Source organism: Tamandua tetradactyla, chromosome 9 (assembly GCF_023851605.1).
Source record: "Tamandua tetradactyla isolate mTamTet1 chromosome 9, mTamTet1.pri, whole genome shotgun sequence".
Taxonomy (NCBI): Eukaryota; Metazoa; Chordata; class Mammalia; order Pilosa; family Myrmecophagidae; genus Tamandua; species Tamandua tetradactyla.
Window position 1 is genome coordinate 38,376,518 of NC_135335.1, and position 21,555 is coordinate 38,398,072.

The 21,555-nt window shown below is 48.4% G+C and overlaps 1 protein-coding gene and 1 long non-coding RNA gene across 9 annotated transcripts in view; both read left to right on the forward strand.

Annotated features, from left to right (window-relative positions):
* The first annotated feature begins 284 nt into the window (after positions 1 to 284).
* Positions 285 to 2,458, forward strand: LOC143646058 (uncharacterized). The gene is made up of 3 exons (XR_013157245.1): positions 285 to 481; positions 1,470 to 1,604; positions 2,099 to 2,458. It is a non-coding gene; the product is annotated as an uncharacterized LOC143646058 (long non-coding RNA).
* An 11,055-nt stretch (positions 2,459 to 13,513) lies between these two features.
* Positions 13,514 to 21,555, forward strand: part of ATP2B2 (ATPase plasma membrane Ca2+ transporting 2) — a 368,890-nt gene continuing 360,848 nt past the window's right edge. For 7 of the 8 annotated variants that reach the window (XR_013157774.1, XM_077116558.1, XM_077116561.1 and 4 more), the window contains exon 1: positions 13,514 to 13,578. The gene's annotated coding sequence lies outside the window, so the exon portion shown is untranslated. The remainder of the gene's footprint in view (positions 13,579 to 21,555) is intronic. The other variant, XM_077116560.1, reaches the window with a different exon arrangement.

Sequence of the window (21,555 nt, forward strand, 5' to 3'; positions counted from 1 at the left end):
AAATCACAGTGGCTTAGCATAAAGAAGGTTTACTTCTTGCTCACGCAAAGTGTTCTCTCCATGGGGTGATGCAGGGGCATCCTGGTTCTGCCATCTCAACGTACGACCTGAGGCCACCTCAACTTACAGCCCTTCAGCTCTTGGTGGCAGAGGAAGAGGAAGAAGGAAGAGACGCACCAGCTCTTAACCGAGGTTCAGACAGGAAATGATGCATACTTTTGCTTGCAGTTCATTGGCCGGAACCAGTCATGTGGCCCCAGGTTAATGGCAAGGGATGCTGGGAAACGCCGGGGAGTGCAGGCGTAGCTGGGAGACCTCAAACTGCAATGCTTGATCAGGACATAGGCTTTTATGATCAAGCTTGGGCTGCCTGAGCAGCTGTAGAATGACAGGCACTGTGGGAGAAGTTTTTTGCAGCTTTTCTTTCAGAGTTTCTTTCCGACATGCCAGAGAAGTAGAAATTACTGACTCCATTTAGCAGGTGGGAAAACCAAGGGGCAACGTGTTCAACCACTTGGCCAAGTTTGCAGGGCCATCAGGTAGCAGAGGCAGGACTCAAACACAGGTCATTTGGTTTTTGGCCAAAGGGGCCTTCATATAAGGAAGGGGTGGGACCTCATATCCTCAGGTAGGACGTAAAAGTTCAGACGTAGCCTGTGTGTGGTCCAGGAATATGTGTTTGTCCGCCATCTTGGTATGATCCTGGGCCAAGGAGATGCCTCATAAATGTGGCTCAGTTCATCAGTTGTCTCACAGAAGTCCCTTGGACACTCAAGAGAGTCATTTAGACTGTGTCTCATCTTTGAGAAATGAGGACTGTCTCAGGTTAGTTTTTAAATGAACACTTCCTCCACCTCACAAAAAAACTCCTTATTCAGTCTTTTTTTTTTTTTCATAATCAACTTCCTTTTTGGCCTAGCTGAATTCTAGAGGGGGTAATGACTACACGTAGTAGGAAACAAAACCAAAGATAAGAGATGAAAACCTCAGTTATCAACAAACCATCTCTAAGAAATGGGTTCAGGATTGTTAGCAGGTCTTCCTCTACTCTTATCAAACCTTAAGAAGCTCTCTTCTGAATCCAGTAACCACAAAATGTGGAGAAGTGGTGGCATAGAATAAGGGAAATACACCACAGTGATAGATTTTTATCTAGTAACGCCCTATGATCTTGATCAGAATCTTCTCCCGAGGTGACATCCTTGGCAGGTAACTGTCAGGCCTGGTTCTATTTGAAGGAGGTCTGGGGAGAGGCCCATGGGACAACCCTACTGAGTGGCTGTGAATCTCCACCTCTCAAGGCAGACCAGACCATCAGGAAGTCCACCTTTATATTGACTCTAAATCTGCCTTCCTGGCCCTCAGACCTCCATGTCCTAGTTCTACCCAACTCATCTTTCTGGGAGATTTTGTTTTATCTAATCTCTCATTTAGTGCATAAAAAAGTAGATCACTGGTTTGTTTTCCAGAAGCTGAAGCATTGAACATCAGGACTTCTCAGGTTGTTTTATATCAGGCCCTAGATAGCAGCTAGCACCACAGACACTTGGAAACTTGGAGGAGAGGCCTTTGGTCCTGGGGCCATAAATGTGGTATCCACATTGGTGAGTGTTGGTCACTGAGTTGGGCATGGTGTTGTAGAAACCCTCCCAGCAACGCATCTCTGTCACTCTTTTCACGTGATACCCTGCTAAGCCCATGCATGGCAACTGTTACCTTCAGGATGGAACCCAAACATCCTCATGTGGCTTCTGAGCCCCATGGTGTTCTGACCTCTGCTGATCATTCAGCCTCCTCTCCTATTAAACCTCCCTCCCATGTCATAACTCAGAATGAAGTATGCTGAGTTGCTTCTAGTCCTCTCCACATACTGTGCTGTTTCCTGCCTAACTGCCTTTGCCAGACATTTCCTTCCTCCTACTTCCTATCACACACACACACACACACAACACACACAACACACATAATTCTGGATAATTCCTACTTGTCACTCCAGATGGAATTCTAGTTTGCCACCTCCTTGAAGCCTCCCTAGATGTCCCTGGGCTAAGGTAAGGGTACTTGGTTATCCCTCACTTGTTTTTTTCCCCTTACACAGGCATGTGAGCTCTGTCTAGGGAGAAGAAGGTCTTGTTCATCTGTGCCTCCTTCTACCTAGCACAGGGCCTGGCTCCAAGGAAGAGTTCAGCAAACAAGCGAATGATCCAGTGCAAGCCCAAAGCCACCAGGGGCTCACATCTCAGACTGAGTCATGCAAGTTGGTAGAAATACAGGATTTGATCCTGAGCAACTTTCCCATTAGTAGACTTTGCTACATTCCATATTCAATCAACAGAAAGGTGCCCAGATGGGGGAGGAGGTACGAGGAAAAGGCTGAGAGAACAGGGGACCTTGTGATTCATTTCTTCTGATTTTTTCTTGAAAACATATAAGAGCATTAAAGAAAAAAATTAAAAGATGCGACAGAAAATGTCTCATTCTCTGTCTTTTCTTCTCATAGTTGTCCACATTTATATGTAATGTGATGTAGTCATCATGAGGGTGTTCACAGATTTTACATTTGTCCACCTAAGGTGAACGTCCGTCCCCTTGGCCACTGTACCAACCTCAGTCCTGAGCAGAAACGAGGGGTATCTCACCAGAGGCCTCTGCTAGTGTTAGAGAGCCCCCCTTACCCACAGCCCTCCTGCCAGTTGCTGGACACTGTCCCCATTCAAGGCCCCACCTCCTTCTTGCTCCTTCCTGTTCTCTCCCTATATCCCCGGGCCCTGGCACCTCCTAAAAGGATAGCCTGCCTTTACTCCTAAGGAGCAGGGATTTGACATTTATTCAGCGCTTATTTTATGCTTAGCATTTTACATATAGAAGTCCATTTAATGCTCACAAGTTAGCATCATTTCCCTTATTCCTTGGGGATGAGAATTGAGGCACAGAAGTGATGCACCTGGCCCACCCGCCAGGCCTCCCAACACTGAGTCCTGGAGTCTCTGCCACTCTGGAATCAACTGACCCCACGCTTCTGCCCTAGTCTCCTTCTTGTTACTCAGTTCTTGCCCAACACAGGGTTGACCAGATGGCTGACATGCGGGGCTCCAGTTCTCTGGCTAAGGGGTGAATATGTGCCCCGTGCACAAAGTATGTATTTTCTGAGATTATATGTTAGGAATGTTTGTGTTTCTTTATTGTCATTTTTTTATTTAAAATTTTAAAAATTTAGAAAAAAAAGAAAGGACTGAACGCACAGATATGCTGGACTGTCAGGATGATTCTGCAACTTACAGGCTGTGAGATCTTGGGAAAGTTTCTTAACCTCTCTCGGTCTCAGTTTCCCCAACTGTAAAATGGGATCTACCTCATCAGGTTGTGAGGATTAAATGAGCTGATTGAAGCAAAGCCTGGCACATAGCACGTACTGTGTAATCACCATTGTTGTGATTGTCCGTGTTGAATGTCATTGTCATCAATATCTCGTGACATTCTCTGGCCGCCAAGTGTCATTTCTAAGCTGATGCTCACCCCTGCTCCCCTGGGCTCTCTACCACATTTTTGTTTTAAGTAGAGAAGTTGTAGGCTTACAGAAAAGTCATGCATAAAATACCAAGTTCCTACATACCACCCTATGGTTAAGACCTTGCATTTTGTGTGGTACATTTGTTACAATTCATGAAATAACATTTTGATAATTGTATTATTAATTGCCCTATTAACGCTTCTCCACTACATTTTTTTATTAGGGATTATGAGGCATCCTGATGGATAACATTTATTGTAGCCCTACTATGTGCCATGCCTTTATAGTTATTATCTCTGCTGACAACAAACTTGCAAAATAGGTGGTCTTACCTACTTTGGAAAATTGAGTCACCTGGGTGGATTTGGTATCAAAGCCCAGGCTGTCTGACACCCACATTTCCCCTGGAAGATGCCCAATGCTCAGCAGCTGGAGCGAGAAGGGCTACACTCTTCTTTCCCTTTCCTAACTGGAGCCTTTGCCCTCAATTCGGGTGCAGATCACCATAATGGCCACAGCACGCCTCCCTAGGTCTCTGGAAAGTTCTCTAGTGGGGAAGCACTGTTTACCCTTCCCTCCTTTTGTCTTATTCATTCACCACCGAATATATGCCAGGCCCTATGATAAGCAATAAGGATACAGAAGGGGAACCAAAAAGATACCATCCCCTTCTAACAGTGAGAGAAAGAGAATAACCAACACAGAAATCAGGTGATGACAGCAAAAGATAAACACTGTGAAAGAAATTATGTGGCTAAAGCAGAGAGGGCCACTTTAGAAAGGGCGGTCAGGGAAGGCTACCCCTTGGAGATGAGATTTGAGCTGAGATCAGAGAATATGTCAGCCATGGGAAGACCTGGAGGAAGGGTGTTTCAGGCCCAGGGAATGGCAGTGCAAAGGCCCTGAGGTGGGAGGGCCTTTGGTGTGTTGGAGAAACAATGGAGAGCCAGTGTGACTGGAGAAGGAGGAAGATGAGTTTGGAGAGGTGGGCAGTGTTCAGGTCTTAGAGGGTCCCTCTCTCCCATGGGGAGCTGAGATTATCTTCTCAACGTGAATGCCCTTCAGAATGTTTTGTGGCTCTGGAGACCCAGGGTGAGCTCTCAGTCCCCTGCTCCTCCCTGCTTCCTCCCCTCCAAGATCCCCCTGTCAGTGGCCTCCTCATCTCCTTAGCTACTCAAGCTAGAACTGCAGAGTCATCCTCAACTCTTCCTTTGCCATCACCTTCCATCAGTGTGTTCACAGTCCCTTCCTTCTCCATCCCAACCCTTCTTATCCAGCCCTGGGCCCCTGGTTCAGGTCAGAATCCCTTCCGCTGGTCAGGGTCCCCTCCTCTCTGTGTGACATTCTGTACCCTAGGCCCATGGTCTCCAACTTCCATGTGCTCCCCTGGAATCCATCCTTCACAAAGTGAATTCCTTAAGCTAAAAATCCAACTGGGTCACTCCCCACCTCCAAAACCTTCTGTGGCTCCCTATGGGCTTTGCCACATTGCCCAAAATGACAGCCACTTGACACAGGTGGACATTTAAATTTAAATTAATTAGATTTAAATAAACTTTAATATGCAGTTCCTCAGCCACAGTGGCCACATCTCACGTGTTCAAAAGCCATCCATGAGTGGTGGTTACCATGGTGGAGAACACAGGTGCAGTATATTTCCCTCTTACACCAAGCTCTGTTGGATGGTGCTTCACCTTGTGGGATAGAATCCAAACTCCTTAGCTTGGTATTCAGGCTATGCTGGTTTGAAACTGTTATATGCTCCAGAAAAGCTATGTTCTCTTAATCCTAAGCCAATCTTGTGGGGACAGAGCTATGGCTTGGGCAGGACCTTTTGAATAGATGTTTTCCATGGAGTTGTGACCCCCACCCATTCAAGGTGGGTCTTAATTAGTTTACCAGAGTCCTTAAAAGAGTGGACACAGAAAGCAGAGAAATAAAACCAGATATGGATGTTTGCAGATGCTGAGCAGAGAAACGAAATCCAGAATTTGCCCTGGAGAAGTTAAAGATCCACAGACACTTGTAGAGAAAAGCTACTGCCATCAGAATCTGCAAGTAACAAACCAGGAGCCAGTACCAGGAAATGCAGCCCCGAGCCTTCCCAGCTGACAGAGGTGTTCCAGCTGCTGGCTGCCTTTCCTCCGAGAACGGATCCTCTTGTTGGTGCCTTAATTTGGATATTTTCACTGCCTTAGAATTGTAACTTGTAACTTAATAAATCCCCTTTATAAAAGCCAATCCATTTCTGGTATATTGCATTACGGCAGCTTTAGCAAACCGAAATAAATGCCTTAAACGATCTGACCCCCAGCTGACCTGGCCTGGGTCATTTTCCACCAGCCCTTCCCAGGCACACTCAACTCTAATCGTAATACACAACTAGTGCCAAATGTATCTTTACACAAACACACGCAAACATGTTTGGTGTGGGGGGGGCGGTTCTTGTTTTCCTCCCTTTCTTATAAAAAAGTAGAGGACTACAGTTACTTTTGGAAATTACGAAAATGTCCTAAATTAGATTTCCCAATCTGTAAATAGACTAAAAGCCATCGAAGTGTATTGCTTTGAATGGCTGGTACCTATGGTATGCAAATCATATCTCAATAAAGCTGGTTTTAAAAATGTCAAGTACTATATGTACTGTATATACTGCTTTGCATCTTGATTTATTCTACTCGGCTATATATCCCAGAGGCCTTCCCTCCTCACTGCATACAGAGCTTCCTCATTCTTTATACAGCTGCAGAATATTCCATTGCGTACATGTACTGTCCTTTATTTTCCCCACCTCCAGCTTATGGGCACTTAGGGTATTTCCAGTCCTTTGCTATTATAGACGATGCTGCAAGAGTAACATTTTGCCCCCGCCATTCCACCTGTGGGCTGATGTGTCCCAAGAACAAATTTCTACAAATGGAATTGCTGGGTCAAAGGATTACTTCATTTGTAACTTTGACAGATGTCGTGGATAAGCCAGATAAAGGCTGCAATAAATGTTATCAGGAAACCTCTTCACTTCTGAGGCCTCACAATCCCTAATAAAAAATGTAGTAGAGAATAGTTAGTAGGACAATTATGGTTAATAGCACAATTATAAAAATGTTCTTTCATGAATTGTAACAAATATACCTCACGAATACAACCCCCTGTAGAGTTGTACTGATTCACACTCCCACCAGCAATGCATGAGAGTGCGTTTCCCCAAGCCTCACCAATAGCTTGATATCAGGCTTTTGAATGGTAAATCAGTAACAGATTTAAATTACATTTCTCTTATGAGTGAGATTCAGTAGCTTTTCATATATTTAAGAGCCGTTTGCATTTCTTTTTCTGGGAACTGCCTGTTCACGTCTGTGCTGGTTTGAAACTATAATGTACCCCAGAAAAGCCATGTTTTAATCCTGATCTGACCCTGGGGGGCCAGACCTATTATTTAGGGAGGGAAACTTTGATTGGATTGTTTCCCTGGGGATTGACGCACCCAATTGTGGGTGTGAACTTTTGATTAGATTACTTCTGTGGAGATGCCGTGTGCCCAATTGGAGGTATGACCTTTGGGTAAGATGGAGATATGACTCCACCATTTAAGATATGTCTTGATTTGTTTACTGTAGTCCTTTAAAATGGGAAACATTTGGAGAAACCTCAGATGCAGGTGCTTGGTCTCTATGTTGCTTCAAAGCCAACAAGAGACCCTGACATTTGAAGATGTGGAAAGTAAGTACCCCCAGGGAAGCTGTTTGAAACCAGAAGCCAAAGACCCCTGCAGATGCCAGCCACATACCCTCCCAGTTAACAGAGGTATTCTGGACACATTGACCTTTCTTGAGTCAAGGTAGCTTTCTCTGGATGCCTTAGTTTGGACATTTTCACAGCCCTAGAACTGTAAGCTTGCAACTTAATAAATTCCCTCCATAAAAGCCAGCCTATTTCTGGTATATTGCATTCCTGTAGCTTTAGCAAACCAATACAATGTCCTTTGCTCACTTTCTATTAGGTTGCTTATCTGTTCCATTTTGATTTCTGGAAGCTCTTTATATATTGAGGTGATTAGCACCTTGTAATATAAGATGCCAATTTTTTTTCCCATTTTCATTCATCTTTTGTGACTTTGGTTTATTTTTACCACATAGGATGTTTTTAAGAATTTTATATTGCCAAATTTATCAGTCTTATCTTTTCTGTTTTTTGGATTTTAAGTGATAATTAAAAAGTCCCTACCTACACCAAAATTTCAAAGGAGTTTGCCCGAGATTTATTTTGATACATTATGGGTTAGTGTTTTTGCAATTAAATTAAATGTTTTATTCTCTTGATCCATTGGATGTATGGTGTAATGTATGGATTCAACCATATCTCTTTCCCAGTGACCACCCATTTGTCTCAACACCATTTGTTAAAAAGCCCACCCATGCCCCACTGATTTGTGATACTGCCTTTACCATATGCCAGCTTCCTGTATGGATTTGAGCCTATTTTTCGACTTTCTGCTCTGTCCCATTGGTATACCCCTCTCTTCATGTGCCAGGACCGCACTGGTTTAATTATTGAGGTCTGATGGAATAAAATCCAATTTAAATTCACTTCCTCTGTTGAAGCTTTCCAAGATACCCTTAAACAGATGGAACGCCATCCTCTCTGTTTTGATGGCTCCATATGCCTCCATCTTCCACAAAGCCTGCGAACTCTGCCCTCTGTGACTCTCTACCCTCAGTGCCTGGGGTGGGTGGGGCCTGGCACAGAGTAGGCCAGGCCACCGCGTCCACCCCTCACATCACTGCGGGAGCTGGCAAGTGTGCAGGGCTCTACAGTTCCCTGGATGTTACCTTTCTCCTTGCTTGAAAATCAAGACACAGCTTCACTGTCTCTAGCCATCTGGCATTTTTCCTAGAGGGCTCCGAGCCATCTCAGGACACAGATGGTGGTTCGGCAGAGCACTTAGGCATTTCTTCAGGACGGGATGCTTCCCTTCAGACCTGGCCACTCAAGAGCCCCCGGGGACTCTGCTCTCTTCTCTGCTGGACTTCAAACCTCTCGTGTGTCCCTCTCTCTCTGCAGAAAATGGAGTTGAAAAGCCCTATTTACCCTTTCTTCTATCAACATGAAAAAGCAGTGTGTTTTGCCCTGCTTTTCACATTCCTTCCTCACTGAAGATGCCTCATAGGAAAAACCAAAAAAAGGCTTTTCTTTTGACCCTAGTGATATTTTTGCAAGTTTGGGTTTGTTTGTGGCTCTTGGCTCCTTTTAAATACCGGGCCACTTTAGGCACTGCCCAACATTTGGCAAACATTTCTGGAGCCCATCCTCCTTACCCAGTCCTGTGCCAGGTGTCGGGGCCCCATCATGGCCTGATTTGTCCTTAGAGAGTCTCATTTCCAGCAGGAAATGGGGACAAATACAGAAAGAAAAAATCCCCTGGTATTTAATATGACATATGCATTAGATGTTCTTGCTGGGTCCCCATTTCTTCTTCCTGATAACAGAAGTCAGCACAGTGCAGCATTTTCTCCAGCTGGCGTGGACTTGGGGCCTCTCTATTTCCCTCATTCTACCAATGACACCACAGAGGCTCAGGGAAGTGTGGAGACTCACCCAATGTCTCCAGGAAGCCAGAGACAGAACAGAATTGGGGCCTGAGCCTGCCCCCACCAGCCTCACTGTCTTCTCACTCTCCCTAGTCCCCAACCAAACCAGCTCCACGGCCAGTCATTATAAACCTCCCCAATGTCTCCTCATTCCCATCCTCTTTCCTGACGCTCTTCCGCATCCCAGCAGCCCCTTTGAGGGAAAAAGTCATCTATATAATATATTTGAATCCTGTGCACCACTCAAGCACCTAGCTCGGCATAGGTGCGAAGGGTATGTGTTTCATGAATGAATGAAATGAATGAATGAACCCATGGTCTGGGACCCAAGACCTTCTGTGATCTGACGGCCTCCAGCCTTCCTGACCGTCTCCCCTGGTCTCATTCTGCACACCCACATTTCAGCCACCTTACCTCCTCCTCCGCATTTTCATCCTGCCAGCCATGTGCTTTTCCCTCCCTGAAATGCTTTGTTCCTATTCCCTTGTCCATTTAGAAAAATCATTCTGGGGAAGGATAGCGGCCAGCCAGCCTTTCTAGATATGTGACCTTGGGAAAGTCTCTTAACCAATCTGTGCCTTAAGTTTCCTCAGCTGCAAACGGGGGATTATAAAATTATCTCAGGTCCTGTTCCTGCCCCCAGAGGTAGAACCTGCTATGGGGATTCTTGTGCATACTATGTAGTGAGGGGGGTGTTCTCAGGAGAAATCCACAAGGGCTGGGGGGAAGCAGGACTGGGAAGGAGAAAGGGCTGGACAAAGATGAGGTCTTGAGAGCAGCCCCTTCTCAGCCTGACTCCACGGGGATCTCTGGAGTGTGAATTGCACCCCAGGGGTTGTTGCCACCTCTTGGCTCCCAGCAGCTGAGGACAGCACCCTCTGGAGAAGGGTGCAGGTGTGAAAAGCCAACACCCATAGCAACCAGGGGTTGGCTGTTCCTGCCAGATAGAAGGAATCAAGGAGGGAGGGCCAACAATAAGGCCCGCGAACAAATGTCTACCTTATAGAATTTGTCCGGAGAGTGAAATCAGTTAACATATTAGAGCTCAGACGAATAATTGACACTTAATAGTGTTTAGCTATTGTTTTTGCCGTTTTTATCCTTTCTTCCAAATCCAGCTAAAATCCCACCTCTGAAGTCATCCTCCCTCCCTGTCTAGAGAATGAATTGCCCCTCCCCCAGGCTGCCTCCGCACTTTGTGTCTTTTCCTTTAGGTTTTGCAACTACACAAGTAAGACATGGAATTGTGAGATTCGAACAGGGTGGGAAATATACAGGGTAGAACACAGAACTCCTCCTCTCTGCCCCCACGCTACGCCCCAGAGGAAAGCCCTGCTAAATCTTTGTTGGTGAAACTTTGCACTTGGAGTAAGTCGTTCGGCTTTGTTTGGGTGGATTTCGGTTTTCCTGTCAGTGTGAGTTCCTTAATGGAGGGACCTGGCTTGTTAACTTCTTTACCTCCTGCTCCTTGAATGTTTGCTTAACCAGTGTGAGCCGAACGTTCTAGGTCATGGGATCAGGATGTGGTGGGGGGACACATTCAAAACACAGTTCCAGCCTCTTCACCCTGGAGATTTCCACCCAGGAGACCTACGTCAGGCCCAGGAATCTTTTACAAACTCTGGTAAGAAGTTCCCCGGGTACATTAGGCTTAAATCTAGCTTAGAGAATATTGCTTTGAAGGGGCTTTCCATCTGATGACCATCTCACTTGATTTATTCAGATGCCTCCTCCTTTTTGCTTAGTGGGATTGTTACTTTGTACCACGTGTGATATGTTCTACTGGGATTAAATGGTAGCACGTGGTCATGGTGAGAAATTGGAAGATAGAGCAAAGGAAAAAAAAAAAAAACTCACCTTTAAATCCCATCCCACCAGAACCACTTGTGCTGGTCCCTCCTGTGATCCCGTGCTGATTTTCCAAGCCCAGCCCTAGGAATGCCCTGCCACTTCCTGTTTTGCCCTGGGCCATTTCTGACACCTGCCTCTCTCATTTGACTGGGCTTGCTGCTTCCCTCTTTCTTTTTCGAACTCAGAGGTGACCTGGGGGAGGGAAGCAGACATCCCCCGGATCCCTTGCTGCCAGTTCCATCTCTTAAAAAGTCTTCATGAGTCCATCAGGGGATTTCCCTGGCTGTCCGACTGCTGAAGCTGCCTTGCTACCAGCTGGAGCTGAGTAGTGGCTGCGCACATTTGATGGGGCAGATGCCACCGTTTCCACCACTCCTTACTGCCTCCCAACACAGAGCCAATGTCAGCGGCTGTGGCCTCACAGACATTGCTGCATTTTCTTATTGCTAGGTTCCAGAGCCATAAGCCAGTATCAGCCCGCCTCACTCAGTATCGCCCAGTCTTTATAGGCATCTGAGTTTGCAGTCCCTGCTGGCAACAAGGTCTCTGAAGTCCACACCAGATCATCTTTGTAACCCCCCAGAGCCTTAGCATACAATAAGTGTTCAAGGGTCCATGTACTAGCTACCACTTACTGAGTGTTATCCTACAGGAGGCTATGGCATTTATCATCCTTTTAACAGGTGACCAAACAGGATCAGAGAGGTCGAGGGCAGGCCCATGGTCACATAGCCGGTGGGATCTGTCACTGAGGGAACTTTGCACTGACGGGACCCCTGTGGCATCACTTTTGTACTGACTCACCTCACGTTTTGCAGGTTTTCATGCCCATTCCTTTTACCTCTTCAACTTCCCTTCTGGTTCCTAAAGGTTTCCTAAAAGAGAGTAACTAAGGCCGAGCTTTGACAATATGACTGGGCAGAGACTGAGAATGAGGGAAAGGCATTCCTACTGAAGGAACAGAAGAACAGAGAGGCAGATATGGCGCCGTAAAAAATGTATATCAGGGAGGGACGTAGTGAACAAAGGGGAAAGAGGGTGGCTATGGGATTCCAAGGTGATGGGATTTTTGAGGGCACTGGGGAGCTATGAAAGGTTTTAGAGCAGGAGCAGGTATGTTCCATGTCTGGCTTCATGAAGGCAGTGTGGCGGGGATGGTAGTTGGGGGGCAGTTTGGAGGCCCGCAGTGCCATTAACTGAATGAGGAAGAAGGGAGAAGATGTGGGTTGGTGGGGCATCCACGGAGCGGTGTCCTTTGGGTGCCCCAGCAGGTGGGGCTGGAGTGTGGATAAGAGGACAGAGCTGTGGCAGGAGATGCAGTGGCTCCTGCCAAGCTGAACGTGGAGTGGTGAGAACGGGATGCTGTGAGCCAAGAAAAGCCTGGAGACACCTCCTCTCACACCTGCAGGACTTCCTTCTGGTTACAGCCTCCCAGGTCCTTCCTCTGTCCTCCCAGGCCTAAGCCCCCAAGGGTGGATATCCTCTGCCTGGTCCCCGACTGCAGAGCTCAGACCATTGTGAATCTTGGCCCAGCCATTCCCGGGCAGCAGGGGTCCCCACACCCAGACCCTAGGGTCTCCCTAGGGCCCAGCTCCTCACTCACTAACCCAAGGCTTCGGGAGGGGAGGTTCCCTTGGTCAGGCCGTCCCTGCCCCACCCCAGCCCCCCACCCCCACTCCCATGGGGGCCCATCTCATCCTCTCTTCCCGCGAGCACAGCATTTGGCTTTTTATAAAGCCAATAAATAAATAAACAAGCGGGCATGATTAATTGATGGTATGGAGCAGACCGAGGCGCTGGGAGTCAGGTGGCCCAGCTTCCTGGTGGAGCTCGGCTTTGCAGTGACCTGGGGCCTGTGCCAAGGAGGGGAAGCCGGCTTCCGGCCGATGCTTTCTATGTGTGCTCAGGACTCTTGCCTCCTCCTTGGTCAGGGCCTCCATCCTGGTCTCCTCCTGGCCCTAGCCCAGGGCACCCTGGGGACTGGGGCCAACATTTGCCCCTGCTCTGCTCCCATCCTTTCTTGGGAGCCGAGTACCTGCGGACTAAACTCCCTAGGACCGACCCAGTCAGTCCCCTTTCCCTAATCCAGGAATCCGCACATGCCTGCCCCACGCCCCCATACCCCAACCGTGTGACCCCCTGCACAGTGGTTCCAATTGCGTTGGGAAGGGCCTGGGGCGCCCCAACCTAGAGGGAAGGGGTTGGAAGGATGCCTCCAAAGGCCAGGCTGTCCGCAGGGACGGGGTGGGTGGGCCACGGGGCCGACCGAGGCACCTGCCGCCCTGCTACACGTGCGCGGGGAGGACGGCGCGGGCGGGACCGCGCGCTCCCGGGTCCCGTGGGGCGCTCTCGGCGCGGAGTTCGGGGAGGGCCGAGGGGGAGCACGCGGGAGGGGAGGGAGTGGGGAGGGGAGGACGGGAGGACGGGAGGGAGGCGGGCAGAGCGCAGTGCAGCGGTGGCAGAGGCGGCGGCGGAGGGAGGCAGGCTGGCGGGCGGGCGGCGGCGGGGCCGCGGGGCGAGGAGAGCGCCGGGCAGCGGCGGCAGAGGAGCCGCAGCGGGGCCGGGCCGGGCCAGGCGCGCGGCAGTGGCGGCGGCAGCGGCAGCATCTCGCTCCCGGAGCCGGTGCAGGTGAGACCGCGGCGCCCGGGCCGGGGCTCTGGGCCTCCTCCCCTCTCCCTCGGTCTCTGTCGCCCGATCGGCTTCCCCTCTCGGGGGCGCGTGGCGCCCGGGTCTCCCCGCCAGACTGGAGCCCGAGCCTGAGCGCGCCCCGGGTCCCCTCGCCCCGCGGAGGCAGGCGCCTTGTCAGCGGTGACCTTGAGCCGGCACCGGGCGGCGGGCGGGGCGGCAGGGGTGGGCTCCCGCGGACCCGGCGCTCGCGGGCGCGGGGAGGGGGCGCGCGGCTCCACCCGCCTGGCGCAAACTTTCCGCGCGCCGAGCAGCCCCGGAGCTGGGGGGCGAGGGGGGCGTCCAGTGCGCTAGAACCCCCAGTCTCCTCCTTCCCGGCTGTCTTGGACTTCTCCGCCTGCCTTCCCCCAGGACTGGGGCCGCCCTTCTCCTGCCCCCGGTGCCTGCAGGCCGGGGACATGTCCAGAGCTGTGGACATTGATTCTGGACTGGAGCACTTCTCCCCTCCCCATAAGCGCTTTCGTAGCTTCTTAGAGCCAAGACACTGGAGGACCCTCTGCTAGATGTTCTCCCCTTCTCCAGCCTCACCTTTTCCTGTGCCCCCCACCCTGCCCACAGCCCTTCCCCAAGCACTCACGGGTCCCCGGGCTGGGTGACAGGAGAGCTCTGAAGCACCGCGGTGCATGGGGCTGGCAGATCCAAAGAGCGATTGTTCAGCCAAGAAGCCAAGGACCCTTGGAAACCGAGCTCAGGACAGGTGCGCCCCAGGCTCTCATAGTCAACGGATATGTTCCCTGAAGGCTGGACTCACCCAGGCCCAGGCATCCCATCCCTCCCGCCCATGGCCTCTGGCAGAAGCGATGCCCAGGCCAAGTCCGGAGGGGAGTGGGTGGTGGGTGGTGTCCTGGCTCCTAGACCCATAGTCTTAGAAAAGGAAAATGAGGCCCAGAGAGGGTGAGCAAGCCTCAAGGTCACACAGCCAAGGAAGAGCAAGAACTAGGTTTTCTTATAATAGGCTAGGGAGAGACCGAGAGAATCCTGTTGGTTCCTAATCTGGGGGATTTGGGCTCTGGCTCTGTCTCTAACTGGCTGTGTGACCTCTGTTAAGTCACTTCTCTTTGACCCTCAGTTTCCTCATGTGTCTAACTACCTTAGAAGGCTGTTCTGATGGTTCTTAAAGTTCTTACTGTCCTGCCCAATGTGTGGTCTGGGCCTAAAACATGGGGACTGCCAGCTTGTGAAACGTCCTTTCTGAGCCTGAGAGGGAAGGCAGAGAGCGCTGATGATTCCCACCTTTTCCCTCTGGCCTGGAGATTGCCATGCCTGCGGGTGATCAGGCTGGTGGGGACAGGAACTGCTGGGACTCTGCGTTCTTGTGCCATCCAACACACTGCTCGGTGGAGGCCAGGTGCCTGGCACCCTCGGAAGCCTGCGTGTGGGGCTGACCCTGGGCTGTGGTTTCTGGTCCCTGGTTTCTAGCTGGGAAATGAACACACTGGCCTTGCTGCAGACCTAGGAGGAGACAGAAGTTCTGTCCACGGGGTCGGGTGGGTGAGGTCCCATCCTCACTGTCTGCATCTGCCTGTGCCTGGGAAATGTCATTCCTTTCCCCCAGCGAGACAGCTGGAGACAGGGGCGATGGGGAGTGGGGGTTTCATTCATTCGCCCATCCACTCTCCAAGACTTGATTCTTGCCTTCTGTGCGTGGTGGAGGATGTACTTGAAAATATCAAGAGCTCAACAACAGCCAGCAGTTATGACTCTCCTACAAAGTGCCAAAGCTTGCTGGGCACCAAAGACATATTCATTCGCTTGAATTTTTATTAAGTCCTTACTATGTAGGCTCTGCTGATGTGCCAGGGATTCCTTGGTAAATGAAACAGACCTGGTCCCAACCCTCTAGGGTGACCCAATCATTTGTCAACCAAACTGAGAGGCTGTTGAGAGTGAGAGAGGGTCCTGTAATAATATCATGGACCATCGAGCCAAACCAGATGTGACCACCCTGAGACCCTAGCGGAGTTTATCCAAGGAGAACTGGTGACATTTTTTGATCACTTGCTCTTTAGCCATTTCTGTGCTAAGCACTTTGGGGTTATCTTCTGATAACCACCTTCACCACTTAACGGCTGGGTCATCCTGCCTCCCTAGAGACGAGTGAGACCCACCCGGGACCCACTCTCAAAGAGGCCCACGGGGGCCCGTCCTGCAGCACCACTAGTGGGAAGCAGATGCGCAGTGGGGGTGGCTGGGGTGATGGCTTCCGCCTGGAAAAGTCAGGGGTAGCTTCCTGGAGGAGGGGGCCTTTGTATGGAGTCTCGGAGCATGAGTGAGGAGTCCGGCAGACTCTGGAAGGTTTGGGGGAGGGTGTTCCAGCCCCAGGATGCTAAGGGTGAGAGGTGTGCGAGGGCACGGACTGATCCAGTTGCAAGGAGACGTGAGTTATGTCTGGCACCGCCGGGGGCCTGCAGAAGTTGTTCAGTCCAGAAGTGGTAGGCTACGGCGTACCGACAAGGTCTGCATTTCAGGAGGATGTTCTGAGGATTTGACAGATTTGACTACCCTGTAGGTGGGCAGCAGAGAGAGAATTTGTTAGACAGGATCACTCCTTGACAAGGATTTTCCCACAACCTGGTCTGTGCTGTGGATGGCTCTCAAGGTCATGGAAATCATTTTGTGATATAGAATCACTGCAGAAGAATTTTACCAGCATCTGTAGTGGCAGCATAAAGGTTTCACTGAGCAAACTGATTGCCAGCAAGAGAAATATTAACCTATTTACGGGGCTTTTAGTAACATTATTTGCAAATAAGAAATATGCTCATTATAGCTTAAACCGTCTCTATTTGTTAGATCATGTACAAGAAACTCTAACTTCTCCCTCTCTTCCCTCCTCTACACGTCACCTCTGTCCCCGTAAATCTGTGAGTATTAAAACTGCATTTCATTAGGAGTGTCTTATTTTTCATTAATTCAGATTGACCTCCTTTCCTCCCTCCCCAATTAAGTGGAATTATTAAAGCTTTATGGTATCTAAAAAATTGGAATGCAGTGACAGAGAACAAAAGGGGGGTCAACCACTGTGGCCTGGAGATTGGAAAATCAGCCTAAAAAGATTTGGGCAGCAGAAGAGAACACGATGGAAAAAGAGGGAAGGAGGAGGGTACAGGGACGTTTTCATGGGCCACGACGGGTGCAGTCCCACAGTATCCCCAAACCCCTGTGCCAGTAAGAGCTCCATGCATGAGTTAATGCTGTGTGGGTACCATATTGAAATTCTTAGTAACTTTTTAACAAGGGGCCCCACATTTTCATTCATTCATTCATTATTAGAGAAGTTATATAAATAAATAAAAAATCAGGCAGAAAATACAGAGTTCTAGTATTTTTTCCGATTATTAACACTTTGCATCAGTGTGGTACATTTGCTAAAACTGACAAAACAAAATTATCACAGTCATATTAATAACCATAGTCCATAGTTCAAATTAGGGGTCACTGTGTTGTACAATCCTATGATTGGTTTTTTTTTCTGTTCTTTTTTTTTTTTAGCTTCTTTTAAATTGTGAAATACAACATATATACAAAAAAGCAATACCCACACTTTCATTTTGCACTGGGTCCTACAGGTTACATAACCGGTCCTGGGAAGAAAAGAGGGAGAGAGAGCTGAGGGTAGGAAGAGGTAAATGGATAGGGGAGAGAGAAAGATCGCTAACATTGTAAAGCCCTTGTCATGTCCCAGACTGTACAAAACCATTCTTCATGTTTGTCTGATTTACCCTCCATGCCAATCCTATGAGGTAGGTGATATTAGCCCCATTTCACAGATGAGGAAGCTGAACTCAACTGGAGTGGTTGTGCTGCGTTGACAGGTGGGTCATGTTCCAGAGTCCTAGTAAAGGGTGGATGTTGGGATCTTGAGTGGGTCCCAAGAACCCCATAAATAGCATCTCCCTTCTGCAAATTGAGGAGTAAATGAGTGGCAGGTGGAGATGCAGAAATTTGAGGAATTAATGCTCGGCACATGGAGAAGAAAAACATGTATGGGGGAGAGGCGAAGAAGGATGCAGCTTCGTATGGCCTGAGGGCCAAGTGGATGGAACCCCAGAATTAGGACCACATGGAGGTCCTGCCACGAATCTTGGAGGTGCAGAGCAGGGAGAAAGCTTTTTTTTTTTTTTTGGGGGGGGGTTCACGCTCCCTCCCAAGAGGAGGAAGGGCAGTTGAACTGAGCATGCTCAGTTCTTTGTCCAAAGTTTACCATGGGATAAGATATGCCACCTCCCCAGGGCGGGCCCAGGAAAGGAGAGGGAAGAGGCCAGGAGAGAGACCGCCAAGACACCCTCCACTGAAAGGAGACCTCAGGAGTGAGGAGAGAAGGCGTTCTTACTTCATTCCTCGAACCCCCCCCACCTCCATCCTGCACAACATTCCGTAAGAATGGGAGACGTGAGAAAGGTACCATAGCTTTCATCAGATTCTCAGAGGACCCTGTGAGTCGATAGAGAAAAGAAATGGTGTGCGTGCGTGTGTGTGTGCATTTTCAGCTAATCTCATTAACCCCTAAGGAGAATGTACAGTGGTCTCAGCTGAATAAAAGGGGCAGGGAAGGGGAATGTAGAAAGACATATCCTGCTTCCCCATTTTTTTTCCAGCATCAGCTCGGGTGCTATAAATATTGTAGCCTAATGTCTGGGCAGTATTCTGGGTAGATGGAATGACCTGGTTCCTTATTTAAAAATCAGAAAGTGGGATTTGGAGAAATGACTAAAGCATGTCCTGAGCTCAGCCCAAGAGCAGTTTAATGTGTCCCTGTGCAAAGAAACAAAGTTTCAACGCCCCTGCTTGAGGCTACTTTCTAAAGCAGGTCACATGGATGGCTTTAAATGGGGTGTCCTGTGCGCAGTGGAACCACATTGCAGACTTCCTTCTGTTAGTTTGCCAGCAACAACACTCCGAGTTGGTGTGACCAGTTTTCTCTGCTACCTCTGGAGTCCATCTGGATATTAGCAGGTCACACACACACACAGCGATTAGCAGGCAAGGCTCTGGAATCTGTGGCCGGGTAACAAACATTTATTGAATGCCGATTGCGTGTCAGGCCATGTGCAATGCACTTTATTTCATTAGCTTACTGAATCTATAGCCAGCCCAAGGGTGGTTTATCACCAGTCACGAACAAGTGGATGTGTACTATCTCAGGCAAAAATTAAGTTCTTCCTTCCCCCAAAGTTAACCTCAGTTCTGAAGAATTGAAAGTTCTTTAGAAGGAGCAAGAAACAGGTGTTAACGTAAGGTTCAGGGAGATTTGGTACCTTGCCCATAGGCACATGGCATCTGAACTCTGGGTCATTCTGCTTCTGCTCTTCTCACTAAATCTGAATTTCTCCTTTGATGCCCACCTCTGATGCCCAGAGTGTGGCATGCTATCTCCCTCTCCCCATCCCTTCAGGAGTCTCAACCTCTCCCACATGATCCCCAACCCCTGCTGGGGTGCCTGAGACCCCCTGGACGCTGAGGCAGTGGGGGACTTTCTCGCAGCTCAGGGCAGGTCCCTCAAAGGAAGTGTTGCAGGAATGAAACTTGGAGGGACTGGGTCTCTTCAGCCCCCTGGTCCAGGAGTCTGGAGTGGAGGAGGGAAGGATAAGCATGGGGCTGAAGGTAGAAGAGAGGTCCCTGTGCTTTTTCTGCCCCTTTCACCCACCTTCACCCCAGCAAGTCATGCCCCTTGGAAAGCAAGTCATGCCCCTTGAAATTAAATTAAACACTTTAATTTCAGAGAAAAGATGAAAACATAAGCCCAGAGAGAGAACATGACTTCCGCAAGGTCACACAGCATTTTAAGGAGCTGAACTAGACGTAGAATCCATGTCTTCTGCTACTTAAACCTCTGCTTTGTTGTCGTTTATTAATTTTCTTTCCTGATCAGTTATGACTAAGCCAGATCTACCAGACTGTGAACATGTTGGGGTCTGGAATCCTGTCTCATTTAACTCCGTATCTGCAGTGGGTCTAGAACGCAGCAGATGCTCAATACACATTGACCCGTGAATGGGTGAATGCATACAATCTCAGGCAAGAATAAATTCTCCCCAGTTCTAAAGAGCTGACAGCTCTTTAGAAGGAGAAAACCACAGCAGCAGCAGTAACAACTGCTCAATCCACATGTAGAGATAACACAATAACCTATCCACAATAGCATCTCTCCTTTGAGCCAGCCTGCTTGGCTTAACATCCCAGCATCATTGTGTACTAATGGTGTCAGTGTGACCTTGGGTAGCATTTCTGCTCTCTCTGTCTCGGTTTCTTCATCTGTAAAATGGGAAAGTAGCCACCTAATGGATATGTTTGTGAGAAATAGTAAGTATTAATGTAAATAAAGTTCTTAGAACAGTGTCAGGCACAGGGTAAGCATTATGTAAATGTCAGCTATTATCATTAGCATAAAGTTGCTTAAGTTCTTTGTGCTCTGGTTTCCTTAGAAGTAAAATAAAGTCACTCAGGTAGGAGTGTCCTAAGAATTATGTAAAATTATGTTAAAACCTTTTTAATGAAGAGCCTGCATCACAAATATTTTCCCCCTCTTGCCTTCCTCCCCCCATGCCCCACCCCCGCTTGTCCCTTTTCTTCTTTAAGTTTGCTTGGTCATTAGTGATATAGAAATATTCCCAGCACCTCACTTTCTAGCCACACAATAGAATTGAACTTCCTTACCATGTGTGGTATTAGTTATAGCCACGTATCTTGCTTTGATCAAAGAACTGTGAGAAGAAGTAGCATGTGTCATTTCTAGCTTTAATAACAAGTGCGCTATTTGCCACCTTCCTCTTTTCCTTCCTTGGCACATGGGGCAGCATGGATTTAGGGACCCTCAGTCTGGTTCCCTAAATGAGAATGACATTGCCCCCTCAAGATAGATATGTAGCATGTATGAAAAGTAAACCTCTATTAATTGATACACTAGACTTGCTTGTTACTGCAGCATAATCTAGCGTGTTCTGACTGATGTGTGTAGGGAGTGGGTTGAAATAATCACAACTTGGTTGGAGATGTTTATGAGTCTTTGAATATCTTCTAACCTGAGGCCCAAAAAAAAATCAGTGTCTAAAAGTATTGTGAACACAAAATGGGGTGAGAACCACTAGTTAACAGATGAAGGCCAGATTCCCTAGCCTGGCCTATGTAAGCCTTTCCGACTTCACTCTGGCCTCACCTGCTTTTGTCCCCACATGCACTGTGTGCTGTGCCTGACGAGTCCAAGCAGCCCTGAAGTGGAACATGTGTGTTCCCAGCCCCAGGTCTTTGCTCACGCTCTACCTAGAAGGGGGCATCCCCCTCTTCCCAGAAAGTCAGTCACTTAGGTGAGTAATTGGATATGGATGACACACGAATGAGAGGAAGGTAAAGCATCGGGCTGCTTCTGCGAGGCACAGAAGGCAGAGTTAGGATGGAGAGAAAGATCCCCATTCAATTGGAGAGAGTTTTCTAGCTACTAGATCTTGGCCTGGCTCCGTAGTGGATCCCCATTCTAGAAAATTCTCTAGAAGAGGCAGGGGTGTCATGGAGGGGCTTCCAAGTTAGCAGAAATAGAATAGAGGACTGCAGCTCTCACACACATGACTTAAGCGAGGATTGTCCAAAAGTGGATCTTAGCTGCAATTCTTTATATTTTCTCTTTCCAAAACAAAAGAAGCTTTTTCTCTGGTTAGATGTTACATAATTATTACAGAAAGTTCAAATGGTATTGAAAACTATAAAGAAAGTAAGACTCAAATGAAATGCCACAAAACAAAGATAACCTCCACTAACATTTTTCCAATGTTCTTCCAGACATTTCTCTGTGTTTGATAGAAAACTATTGTTTTATCTGTACCTTTCTCTCTCTCAATAATAGAGTATGGACATCTTTTCATATAGGTAAATAGATCTCTATTTCCTTTTCTTAAGTGGCTCTGCCATAATTTATTTAATGCATCC